We start from the raw sequence: 14,659 nt of genomic DNA on the forward strand, positions 1-14,659 counted from the left end.
TTTGGTCCCCAAAATCGTTTATTTGCTTAACTAAAAGAATTGTCTTTAACAAAGTCAACAGATAATAAAATGACCACATATTAACTTTCAAATTCCCCATAATTCTAGAAGTATCCTCCTATGAATTCAGTTTTAATAACTCTAGGAATTTTAATACATTCTTCTGCATTATTGATCAATGTGATTTATTATTTCTATAATATCTAGCAATCAAAATAGAACACAAAACGCTATAAATTATCTGGAGCCTCAGGATTATGAGGACATTTGGTAGAAATGGGTTGGAAAATCTTGTACCTTATGCTAGCATTTAATGACTTATGTAAGTCTACATGAGTCTATGTTCAATGTCTTATACATGGAATCTCTGTTGTGTACTTAATATGCTTTTTAAGAAAAATATGCAGAGTTTTTATTTTATGCAAGTCATATTTCAAGCATTTAAATAGATTGTTATCTTTAAAATAGCTTTTAATTTAAAACTTTTTTGTTTAAAAAAAGTTAAAAGTTTCTTTCTCTCTGTGTGCCCCTCCCTGCACTCTTTCTCTAAAAAAACAAAACAAAACAAAACAAAAACAAACTGAGTATTCCGATTTCTACTTTCTCCATGAGGTTCATGGAGGCTAAGGAAGCTTTATAGCTAATAAATTACAAAACATAGTGATAACCCAAGTCTTAATGATTCCAAACCCCATCATCATTTCCCTATACTCCTTCATCCCCTTTAGACCATAATGTTACCTTGTCAAGGTGGCCTATTCTGTTGCAACACCCCTTCTTTTATCCTCTCTCTCCAAACTGCCTAAATACCATTACTTTTCTTTCTTTCTTTTTTAACCTTTATTATTTTTTAAAGATTAATTTATTTGAGGAGGAGAGGAGCAGCAGGAGAGGAAGAGAGGGAATCTCAAGCAGACTCCCAGCAGCCTGTGGAGACAGCATGACAATCAGTCACATGATCCTGAGAGCATGACCTGACTTAAAATCAAGAGTCGGACTCAACTGAGCCCTACTCTTCCTCTTTTAAGGTAACATTTAACTCTCTGATATGCTATATAATTATGTTTTTTGAGATTTATTTATTTGGTTACTAAGTACCACCTATCTCCACCCTCTTGAATATAAGCTAGATCAAGTATGGAACCATGTCTCTTTTGTTCACTTATGTATCATAAACATTTAGAACATAGAAGGACCTCCATAAATATTTAAATGAATATATTATTGTTACATGTAACAGGCAATAGAAGATAAATGTAAAGTTTTAGAACCTGTAGCAAAAGTTATCAAAATACTTTAATGGAATTGAGTTCATGCTCAATAAATAATACATGTAATAATACTAGTACTATTGTTAGTATAAAGATATATGATCTCTCTCTCTCTCTCTTTTTTTTTTTTAGTAGTCAGACTGCTACCAATTTATTTGGTATCTAGTGAGTTTGTTTCCCAGATATAAAACTCTCTTCAAATCTTGGAGTCGTTTTCTGTAATATTGTTGACATTTTTTATATCTCTCCTGATTTTTATTCTATTTATTCTATCACCTTGTTATATCAGTTACCAAGACAGGTGTGTTAAAAGCTGTTACTATGTTTGTGAATTGTTCATTTATTCTTCTAGTTTTGGAGTCACCTTTTAGTTGTTAAACAAGTAACTTCTAAAATATATTTGTTAATGATGCATATGTTATACATTCATTTTCAAATATACCTCAGTATAAACATTAAGATTAAAAGAAATTTCATGGAACCAGTTTCATGGAATCAAGAATTTCAGGGAATCAAGAATCAAGAATTATTTACTCAAATAAGAATGTGTGCACACATGACAAAATATAAATTTCTTCAGTGGATAAGCTGGAGAGGAAGAAGTAGCGGAATCTTGCTTAAGACTCCTGAATTCTGATGTACATATTAAAAAGACTAATAAATTAAAATGAATATTTAATAAATAAGTATTTATTTAATATAGCACATTTACTGGGTATACAAGGAAATATCAAAATGAAGAAATTGCACAATTATTCTAAAAATACATTTCAAGGAAACATGCAGGAACCTGAGTTCTGGTTCTGGTTCTATCTCCAAGCACATAAGCCTGAAAATTATGTTAGTTCTCAATGTTTTCACCATACATCACCTATCAGGAAGGAGTAATAATGCTATTCTATCAATATGATGGGTAATGCTGTTACTGAGAAGTTAGATCAAGTTAGAGCCTGTAAGTAGAACACAATTGACAAACATAAAATATTTTACCAATGCAAGAATTTTTAAAAATTATTTAAACTGTTAAAAACACTTACCCAGAAAATCCCCCTAATCTGAAGGGATATATGCACCCCTCTGCTTACTGCCCCATTATTTAAAATAGCCAGACTATGGAAGATCAATGTATAAAAGATGAATATATGAAGAAATGTGGTATATACACACAATGGACTATTACTCAGACATAAAAAAGAATGAAATCTTAAGGGGGAAAAAGATTTATTTATTTATTTATTTAAGAGAAAGAGATTCAGGGAGAGAGGGAACACAAGCAGGGGGAGTGGGAGAGGGAGAAGCAGGGTTCCCGCTGATCAGGAAGCTGGATACAGGGCTCTATCCCAGGACCTTGGGATCATGACCTGAGCCAAAGGCCAATGCTGCACCACACAGATGACGGAGCCACCAGGCGCCCCCCAAAAAGAATGAAATCTTGCCATTTGCAACAACATGGACAAAACTGGAGAGTATAATACTAAGTGAAACAAGTCAGTCATAGAAAGACAAAGACCATATGATTTCACTCATATGTGGATTTTATGAAACAAAGCAAATGAGCAAAGAAAAAATGAGAGAGATAAGCCAAGAAACAGACTCTTAACTAGAGAACAAATTGAGGCAAGATAATCTATGGTTTTAGGATCAGAAAAATTTCTCTGAAGTGATGGAAATGTTCTAAATCTGGTTGCATTAGCGCTTGTATCGATTTAGATATTTGTCAAATACAAAGCTGTACTCTTAAATTGACACTTTTTTTGTATTTTGTAAGTCAGGTTTTCATAAGTTATGTTTCAATAAAGCATGTTTCTTCAAAATTAAGTAAAACAGATAAACCACTGAAAAGTTAGAAAAAAACAAAAAAATGAAATTAGAAATAAAATGTGAGATTCAGCAGAAAAATAATTTTTCATTTACTTGTTTACGTTAAATTTACCTTTTAAATACTTAATAATGTACTCTAGAGTAAACATCTTTGCTTTAAAGGATCTGAATACAATCTTTTTGTATATTTGACAAAGGCCTTTCCATGTTATTGTATATAGAACTTAAAATCCACCTAATTCACCATAAGATTGTCTGGGGCTTATGCCACTCTCTGCAAAGCATGATCACAATCTATGGGTTCCTATCGGACTTAAAGACTGACCCACAATAAACTGCTCTGTTTGCCCTTGCAGTAAATTCTTGAGTTTAGATCAGCGATTTGGGCTTTGGTAAAAATTCTTCATAATTATATCCCCATTTCTTAGCCCTGTTGCTTCCCCCACAGACTTCTGGAAAGACTGATTTCCACTGAACTGCTTCATCTGGTGTTGCTCTTCTCTTCTCTTACAGTTAGAGAGGTAGCACACCTGGAGTCAGAGCTCTCAAGGTCGGAATGTTTATCCAGCTGGTCTTAATTGTTACATCAATTTTTTTTTTTTTTTTTTTTTTTTTTTTTTTTTCATTTTATTTATTTTTTCAGCATAACAGTATTCATTCTTTTTGCACAACACCCAGTGCTCCATGCAAAACGTGCCCTCCCCATTACCCACCACCTGTTCCCCCAACCTCCCACCCCTGACCCTTCAAAACCCTCAGGTTGTTTTTCAGAGTCCATAGTCTCTTATGGTTCGCCTCCCCTCCCCAATGTCCATAGCCCGCTCCCCCTCTCCCAATCCCACCTCCCCCCAGCAACCCCCAGTTTGTTTTGTGAGATTAAGAGTCATTTATGGTTTGTCTCCCTCCCAATCCCATCTTGTTTCATTTATTCTTCTCCTATCCCCCTACCCCCCCATGTTGCTTCTCCATGTCCTCATATCAGGGAGATCATATGATAGTTGTCTTTCTCCGATTGACTTATTTCACTAAGCATGATACGCTCTAGTTCCATCCACATCGTCGCAAATGGCAAGATTTCATTTCTTTTGATGGCTGCATAGTATTCCATTGTATATATATACCACATCTTCTTTATCCATTCATCTGTTGATGGACATCTAGGTTCTTTCCATAGTCTGGCTATTGTAGACATTGCTGCTATAAACATTCGGGTACATCAATTTTATCTACTGCCGTCACCACAGCACTTAATTTATTTGTGTATCATGATCTGTAATTCACAACCAGAAAATTAGCAAAGAAACTCCTTCGTATTGAATTTGTTTTACTGAACATGAGAAAAATCTTTTTGTTTGTTTGTTTGTTTGTTTTATCTGGCAGTTTAGTAGATTAAACATTGCAAGGAGATCCCAGAAATTTCATTGTTTTTCATCATTTCACTCATTCATGCTCTCATTACTTCACTAGGTTTTCCATTTATCACCCCAGCTACTTACCAGTGATCAGTCCCAGCTGTTTGCCATCCCACCCATTAATCCTTCACCTTCATTCATTACATGCCTCTAATGCATTCTCTGTGCATTGGTACAAGAGTGTATCTATGCTCTCAGCAACCCGTTCATCATCCATTTTTTTTTTTTTTTTTTTTTTTCTGTCCCTTTATTTTTTATTTTTTTTTTTTCTCATTTTATTTATTTTTTCAGCGTAACAGTATTCATTCTTTTTGCACAACACCCAGTGCTCCATGCAAAACGTGCCCTCTCCATTACCCACCACCTGTTCCCCCAACCTCCCACCCCTGACCCTTCAAAACCCTCAGGTTGCCCCAACCTCCCACCCCTGACCCTTCAAAACCCTCAGGTTGTTTTTCAGAGTCCATAGTCTCTTATGGTTCGCTTCCCCTCCCCAATGTCCATAGCCCGCTCCCCCTCCCCCAATCCCACCTCCCCGCAGCAACCCCCATTTGTTTTGTGAGATTAAGAGTCATTTATGGTTTGTCTCCCTCCCAATCCCATCTTGTTTCATTTATTCTTCTCCTATCTCCTACCCCCCCATGTTGCTTCTCCATTTTTTATCCATCCACTCATCCCCCTTACTCAGCATCTACCTAGCCACCCAACACTACAAAAACTAATTGTGAGTTTGCCATTAATCTATGTTAGACATTTCAGGAATAACAAAGAATTTCATAAAAATAATCTCAGATAAGAGAGGAGAAGAAGCTTATGAGTTATTAATTTTTTTAAAGTTGTGACTTTCAGAGGACTTTTTGATGTTCATCTTTTCATCTTTATTTACTCCAGTCATGAATATTCAGAGCCATGTGGTTACACAGATAAACAATTACCTGTGAAATTTGAGGAAAACACAGATACCCCAGCTCTAACCCAACCTTCAAATATAGGGCTTCATAGAATGTCTTGCATATGAGTCATAAAATAACATCTCAATGCATATACCCATATATTCCTTATGTCAAACTTTTATTTATATGAGCAACTTAGCCTTAGCATCAAAATTTTGATCATTCCACATCAGTTTAGGTGCATAGACAACATTCAGAACTCCTGGATTCAGAGAAATCCTACAGGGTAGTTTTCATTCAATAGTATGTTTCCCTAACTCACTTCAGGAGAACATGGGTAAATGTATTAATCAGGCTTATCAGAAAATGTAAATCTCCACATTGTGGAAAGATATACAATAATCAATATAAACAAACATATTTAAAATGTGTGTAATTACAGTTGTTAAAAAGCCCTACACATGTTAATGGAAAGAGAAACAACATGTTTTATAACAGACATATTTTTCAAAAAAAAAGAAGAGATTAGATTTCTTTATTATCCTTACAGTTTTATAGGAAACTCCTTCTCCATCTTCCAGGAGGAAATAATATTGAAGATATGTTTCTGGATTCTCATTAAGAATGCTCATTAAGGCAGGAGGGGTGTTTTGTGAGTGGTGGGTTGAGAGTATAAAATTTATTGACCTGTTTTCCCCCTCTCTCTATTCAGCAAAGGTAAGGTAAAGTCGTCTTTTGCCTGGTGATTTCTTTATTTTTCTTTTGAAATTTTCCCCTGTGTAATAAATATCCCTCCCCAATCTCTTTATGATAAGCACAGTTGATTTACAGCCTAAAGCCTGCTTTCTAGAAGCATTTGTGGAGACTTTCTCTCTGTCTTGTTTTTAGCATTTTATGAAAACTGGTCTGTAATTTGCTCTGTAGCTAATCTGGAATCTGTCCTTCAAACCCAGTTCTTCTATGCATATACAGATTTAGGATGCAAAGAGAAGAAATAGAGAAATAAATATGATATAAAATTTTATGGCCTAATATTCACTGCTGGTTAGTCTTGAAAGTTAGCAAAGCGGATGGTTCACAGAGAAATTTATATGCCATGATAAAGAGGCTGAGCTTAATCCTATAAGACTTTGGGAGATATGAGGGATTTGAGAGAGGAAGAAATGAGGCCATCTGCATTTTTTTTTCATTTTTTTTAAATTTATTTATTTTTTCATTGTAACAGCCATCTGCATTTTTTTAAAGATTTTATTTATTTATTTGAGAGAGAGCAAAAGAGAGAGAGAGAACATTAGTGGAGTGAGGAACAGAGGGAGAAGCAGACTCCCCGGTGAGCAAGGAGGCTGATACGGGGCTTGATCCCAGGACCCTGGGATCATGACCCTAGCTGAAGGCACACATTTAACCCACCAAGCCACTCAGGTGCCCTGACCATCTGCATTTTAGACAGACAACTATTCAAACTACAGTATGGGAGACACGATTCATGCTATTCAAGTACAGGGTGGAGGAGAAGACTGAGACAGGGGACCTGTCTATTAGGTTCTACAATGATTTGGAGGAGATGATAAAGTCTGGAAGAGAACAGTGGCTGTAGAAAAGAAGAACAATATTTAGAATGAAATATTTATTTTAATTTTGTGTCACCATAAATAACATGCAGTCACTATTGGGATGTCTCTTAAATCTCCTGCTTCTGATTCCCAGAATTAAACAAGATCATCTACTTCAATGTTTGGGGGTTTTCCTATTAGTAAAACAGCAGGGAGAAAGATGTGGAAGGGATCCATTTTGACATCTGAATATGTTGCTAAATCTCTGAAAATGGCAAATAGGAGTCTATTCTGGGAAATGTGCTTCTCGCCAGTAACATCTGGCAGCTCGTTCTGAGATGTTTTCCAGGTTGCAAAAGACTTAGGATTTCACTGCAAAGATTTCAGGGGGAAAGAATTTGCCTTTGCTGTTTTCAACATCTTTGCCCTGAATCAGAAATTTGCATGGATGCAGTTATGAGCATATAAATCTCATTTAAGATGATCTATCCATATCCAATTTCAATTAAACTCAGAAAGCTACTACTGCTCATGAGTGGTAAAGTTTAAGATCTTTAGCCTGTCATATAAGGGTCCCGATATCTTTTCAGTTCCTTCCAGGACACCACTGACACTTTGTGCCTTTGTCGTATCCAAACTGTCCATGCGGTCATGTCTCTCTGCACTTGTTCATGCCATGACCTCTACCCATTTCCCCTCCCCCACTCCTACACGTGGCTGACTCCGTCTTCTTCTAAATTCATTCCAAAGTTTAATTCCTCTTTGAAACATTTTTATATCCTTCAACCATTTGAGCCCCCTCACACTATCCCTATGATCTACGCAGTTTTCCAACTCCACACTTTTCCAGCTTATTCTGAGAATTTTACAGATTTTAATGCACACATGATCAGCAAATCGGCATTTAAGTTTACTTAAGAGTGGCTCAAAAAAGAAACCAGATTATTATAGCAGAAACTTCTGTATATATAATCAAAATTAGAGCTTCCATCTGTTATTCCCAGAAAAATACATTGTAAGCCGTTGATAAGATGAAATCTTTCACATCTTTCTCAGACAGCAATTGGCAACAGCCAACTTAATGAATTGCATTATTGCATTTAGTTTGCTTTCTCAATATCCATTTCTCTTCTTTAATAAAGAGGTTTATGTCAAACTTTTATTGGACAAAATATCCCAGAGACAGTCACATTTCAGAAAAGCTATAAAGACCTTGCTTTTTGGTAGCCTGCTACATAGTAGAGAGCATCAGCTGGGTCCCCTCTTGAACGGGCTGGAGAGGCTTTGCTTCTACAAGGTTTAAATAAGCAAAACAAATGTTTAACCTCAGGTGAAATGAACTCCTCTCTGCCGACTTACAAGGACAGGTACGTAGCTAGAGGAAAAATTGGCCTGGAATATAGTTCTACATAACACAAAGATTGAAAAGTACAAGGTTCTGAGTTAAAAAGGTGCAACACATTTCTCGAAAGGGAAAGAATAATAGATTTAGACAGTGGTTAAGTAGTCTGAAAGTTCCTTGAGAAAGATAATGTTTTTGAAAAGTGGATAGTAGTTCATTAATAGTGAAAAAAGTAAGTCAACTCAAATATAGGGCTTAATAGAATGTCTTACATGTGAGTAATAAAATAACGTTTAAATGGATATACCCATATATTCCCACTGAGCCTATGAATCTATCAACTAACACTGAAGAGCATTTGATGATCAAACCCTTTACAGATAGGGAAATTGGGGTCCAGTCAGTTTTACTATCTCATTTTCCAAATAATAATAAGAACTAGCATGGAATTCAAACAACACATCAGTTACATTTTTCAAAAATGATAAAAATTGATAAAATATTCAGAAGGAAAGGGGGCACCTGGGTGGCTCAGTGGGTTAAGACTCTGCCTTCTGCTCAGGTCATGATCTCAGGGTCCTGGGTTGGATCCCGCATCAGACTCTCTGCTCAACAGGGATCCTGCTCCCCCACACTCTTGCCTGTCTCACTATCTAATTGTGATCTCTCTGTCAAATAAATAAATAAAATCTTATCAAAAAACAAGAAGAAAATGCCACACACACATACATACATACATAAAATAAATTATAAATACTTTGAGAAGACTCAGTATTTCTCTATATTTAAAATTGTAAGGGGATCTTTTTTCTGTTTCTTTCAGCGCTTAGCTCAGTTCGGCTCCCTCTGTGGCATTTCTTTGCTGTAGTGTATTGATCGGCTGGTGGAATGCAATGCAGGAAACTGTCCTATCACAAGTGTTTGACAATGCATAGAAAGAGAATATTTGCATGTCAGAAGTGTATTCACACCACCTGATTATTATCAGCTTCAGTAAAATTCCATAGTTCTAGTTGTTGACACATGATGGAAAATGTGGGATATACACAAACTGTCAAGTGGGGTAAAGGAGAGATTAGTCACTGCCAAAGAAGAATGAAAAGGTATTGGTGGTTATAGTTTCAGACCGGTTTTGCCTTTTAATTGCTGCCTAAGTGGCAGGAGTTCTGGGCATTAACCTGACTTTAATAACCTCCTTAAATACTCAACCTCTCTCCCCTTCTTTTCCCTCCTGCCTTTAACTGTACCATTAACAACCGAGTACCTTCTCATTTCTGCTGAAAATGCAAACCTGCCTGGGAATGGAAACCAGGTACATGATTCACTTAAATTCTCTTTCCTAAGGGGAATTGAGAAACTGAGCATAAAGAACAGAGAAGTTAGACACAGAAGATAGAAAACAAAATGAAGCAAAACAAAAAACAGGAAGAAGGAGAGGGGTGCTAGGAGGATGAGAAGAAAAGTAAAATGATGAGTGCAGGGATGAATCACTGTCACTGTCTATACCTCGAAGCCCGTATTTTCTGTGCCTATCTAGTTCATCAACTTTTGCTGAGAAAGAGATATGGATTTTCTAATGGAACTAGAAAGGGGAGAATGGCTTGATTATGGTGCACCAATTTCTTTTTTTTATTTATCTTTTTAATTTATTTCTTATTTTTTTTTATCCCCAGGGGTACAGGTCTGTGAATCGCCAGGTTTACACACTTCATAGCACTCACCATAGCACATACCCTCCCCAATGTCCATAACCCCCCTCCCCCTCTCCCAACCCCACCTCCCCCCAGCAACCCCCAGTTTGTTTTGTGAGATTAAGAGTCACTTATGGTTTGTCTCCCTCCCAATCCCATCTTGTTTCATTTAGGTTAGGAGGATAGGAGAAGAATAGGTGCACCAATTTCTAATCACTGAAATTAAAATAATAGTGGGGATAATCCTTTTAGCATTCTGCCTTGGCAGACCGAGTCTCATGTCTCATGTTAGTTGCAGTGGGATTTATAAATTTCATTCCCATGAATTATTAATTTGGGTTCATTGATTGGATTATGTCTATACTTTTACCTCCTACACTATTGTCTGATACTTAGAAGACACTACAAACCATAATTCAATGAATTGATGAATTAATTTTATTACCACCTTTCTTAAAAGTGACAGAGGAACCCACTTTTCCAGAATGTTAAATTGAGTCAACACTTTTTTTTTTGAGTCCACACTTTAAATAAATAGGCATGCAGAGTAAATGATTCAGTTATAATGAACATATTGCAATGCATTTTCTATGTTACACAGAACCAGTCGATGAAGCACCTAGGCATTAGGAAATATAAAAATGCAGACATAAATATTCTCCAAGGTTTTATGAAGAAAAAAAATATATAGATCATTCTTAAAAGTCTAAAAGGTTCAGGGAAGGTTAGATTATTTTTTCTAAATGAAATGTTAGGTGAAATGCTCTCACTGAAAAGACATTGTAATGAATATGATAATTCATTGATTAAGTAAACTTTTACTTTACAAATTTAACTTAGTTTTATATAAAAGCTTTATATCTCACATCCTGACATTCTTACCTGTGAACAAAGATTACAGTATTAGTATTAATTTTCTTACATTTTAATTTTTTTTTTTTTTATTTGACAGAGAGAAATCACAACTAGGCAGAGAGGCAGGCAGAGAGAGAGGAGGAAGCAGGCTCCCCGCTGAGCAGAGAGCCCGATGCGGGGCTCGATCCCAGGACCCTGGGATCATGACCTGAGCCGAAGGCAGAGGCTTTAACCCACTGAGCCACTCAGGCGCCCCTTACATTTTAATTTTTTAATCAGTTCTCAGTAATCTATTGATTTCTTCAGAACAAAAGTCCAGAAAAGCCTCTTATCGAACAACAAAATCAGTGGCATCCAGACAGAAGTGAATTGAGTTTCTGTTTTTCAGCCTTAACTGTGTGAAAACAATTGGTGCCCCTCAGTGATTCACAAATCACTCCGATGGTCCCCTGGAATCACCCATTATGTCTGAGCATAGTCACAGAAATATAAATATGATACTCACAAATCTTACATGTTTGGGTAGGGTGGGGTATGTACCTAAAATAAACAATTAAAACCATATAGTTTAATATATATGCCTATATATGTATAGGTACATATGTATTTATGTATACACACATATATAATATATACACAAAGTAAATGTATACACATGTAGTTTTAATTACATATATAATGTATATACACATATACAAAATGGAAATCATATGCATATTAAAAACAATGAGTTCAGTCCATAATTATTGCATGTTTTACATTCTCATGTGAGAAATTCAAGTAGCAGACATAGTGGCTTTGGTTCCACCTTTGAAACCAACCATATAAAGTGTATATGTACATGTGTTTGGCTACATGAAATTTCATAAATGAGGAAAAGCATACACTAATTTGTTAAATGTCATACTCTTGTATTGCATGAATGTCTAGAAAATAAAACTATCTGTACTTAAAATTCACATTGAGATGCAAAAAGATTCAACAAGCATATATTTAACGACTGGAAGGCAAAACATGCAAGTGAAAACTTGTACTTGATTAGCTTATGTGATTATAGGTAATTTTCTTCATCAATTTATTATTTATGTTACTTTCTGTTATTTACAGATTTATGTCATTTTAATAGAATTTAGCATATCAATATAGTAACAAAATAATCCATATATATTTCAATAGGCTTCAAACTTAAATTCAAATATGAGAACAGAATTAAAGACAATGCCTTATATCAATGTAAAATACTATTAAAGTTGCTGCTAGTAATGCATAAAAAGAAGAAACAAAGACTTGAGATTTGAAAGGGTTGTTCTATTGTTTTGTTATTTATATTTAGGACCTGTTCCTTCATCTAAACTGAAAGCTGACTCTGTCAGATTTTTCCTGGGTTCCCACTGGCTCAAAGTGCCCTACCTGGAGTTGGTATTCAGTGAATACTTGTCACCAAAAATAAGTCCAAAGTTGAGTGACTCAGAATTCAGAACCTTGAAGTGACAGTGTTTATTACTTCATCTTAACAACAACTGCAAATCATAAAGAATTATTCCAAAACACATCTGAAATCTCTGCTAGCTTTGTCTTCATAGAACTTCTTAGGAACATAAAAGAGGAAACTTTTCATAAACAAAATGCAATGGTATTAACACATGTCATTCCTCTGAAGTCATAGGCTTTCTTTTGTTTTTTCCCAGTAATATTTTTTATTGTGTTATGTTACTCACCGTATAGTACATCATTAGTTTTTGATGTAGTGTTTCATGATTCATTGTTTGCGTATAATACCCAGGGCTCCATGCAATCTGTGCCCTCCTTAATACCCATCACCAGGCTCACCCATCTCCCCCCACAAATCCTCTGTTTCTTTCCCCAAGTCCATAGTCTCTCATGGTTCATCTCCCACTCTGATTTATCCCCCTTCATTTTTCCCTTCTCCTAATGTCCTCCAGAGTATTCCTTATGTTCCACAAATAAGTGAAACCATGTGACAATTGACTTTCTCTGTTTGACTTATTTCACTCAGCATAATCTCCTCCATTCCCATCTGAGCTGATGCAAAAGTTGGGTATTCATCCTTTCTGATGACTGAAAACCCACAACAGACTCCTTAAAAAATCCTCTGCAATGTATTTCCCCCAGGATACTACCATATCTCTTAAGGGCAGACTAAGTGCTCATATTATGGTGGTTCATATCTCTGCCCCTTTCACTAGATTAGCAGCCTCTTATTTTTAAGAACTACATTTCTGTTGTTTTCTTTTATTTTTTAAAAATTTTTTAAAAATATTTTATTTATTTATTTGACAGACAGAGATCACTAGTAGGCAGAGAGGCAGGCAGAGAGAGAGAGGAAGGGAAGCAGGCTCCCCACTGATCCCAGGACCCTGGGATCATGACCTGAGCCGAAGACAGAGGCTTTAATCCACTGAGCCACCCAGGCGCCCCTATTTTTTTTTTAAGTTTTTATGAATGTCTTAGTGAAAAGGACGAATTAGGTATTCAACAAATATTTGTTGAATGAATTAAATATGCAATGGAAGGGTTATAATCTCAGTCTGAGGATCTTATACCTAAAATGCCTCAGATGTGGTAGGGTGTTTTTGGATAAAGCTGAACATCTCTTTCCCAGATACTGGCTGCCAGGAACTCATCGTGGTAGATGATGAATGAAAACTTTGTGCCTTTTATGAGAAGCATATGGTCACAAAAGTTGCTGCTGATGTTCCGAGTGAAGAATGGAGGGGTTACATGGTCCAAATCAGTGGTGACAATGACAAACAAGTCTTCCCCATGAAGCAGGGTGTCTTGAGTCTACCTGCTGTTGGGTCTACCTGCTGTTGAGTAAGGGGCACTCCTGATACAGACCAAGGAGGACTGGAGGAGAAAGAAAGCACAAATCTGTTTAGGGTTGCCTTGTGGATGCCAATCTCATTGTTCTCAACTTGGTCATTGTGGGGGAAAAAAAAGGGGGACAAGGATAATCCTGGACTCACTGATGTTACTGTGCCTTATTGCCTGGGGCCCAAAAGAGCTAGCAGAATCCACAAACGTTTCAATCTCTCTAAAGATGATGTCCACAAGTATGTTGTGAGAATGACACTAAACAAAGAAGAAATCTAGAATCAAAGTGCCCAAGATTCAGTGTCTTATTTCTCCATGTGTCCTCTAAGACAAATGTCAGCATACTGCTCTAAAGAAACAGTGTACTAAAAAAAATAGGTGAGAGGATGCAGAATATGCTAAACTCTTGTCCAAGAGAATGAAAGAGGTGAAAGAATAAATGCCACAAACTGATTGCCAAGAGATGGAGGCTGTCCTCTCTGAGAGCTTCTACCTCTGTCTGAGGCCAGTCAAAAGTGAAATTTCCTAAAAGTAACAAATAAATATGATCAGACATAAATAAAATGCCAAATACAGTCACACATATTCACGCCACTGGCTACTCAGTATGGAATGTACTCTATTGTTTCCTCAATCCAGACGCATTCTAAATATTACCACTTAACAGAAACACTAGAACATTTTTCTCTAAATCTAACATTGTAGAGATAAAAATATTAACCAACATGTTTTACATGTGTCCATACACTGAATATATTTTAACCTTCTTCTTGACATTTAGATCTCTATTATGAAGGTGAGTTAATATACTAGACACAAATGATGTTATTTTTGTTCCTCTTTTAAGTGGCCCCAGATGTATATAATGCATATAGGCAATTATAAAGAGATATGTACCTGTATGTACAATGTTGGCATTATAAAATATTTAAAATTTTATATTCAAGAATAACCATTTTTGCAATGACTTATTAAAGTTATATTAC

General features: G+C 36.0%; 1 pseudogene; it reads left to right on the top strand.

Annotated features, from left to right (window-relative positions):
* The window catches only part of LOC123948679, a 54,439-nt pseudogene extending 40,263 nt beyond the window's left edge, over positions 1-14,176 (top strand).
* Positions 14,177-14,659: the final 483 nt, after the last annotated feature.

The sequence above is a fragment of the Meles meles genome, chromosome 8, assembly GCF_922984935.1.
Source record: "Meles meles chromosome 8, mMelMel3.1 paternal haplotype, whole genome shotgun sequence".
Classification (NCBI taxonomy): domain Eukaryota; kingdom Metazoa; phylum Chordata; class Mammalia; order Carnivora; family Mustelidae; genus Meles; species Meles meles.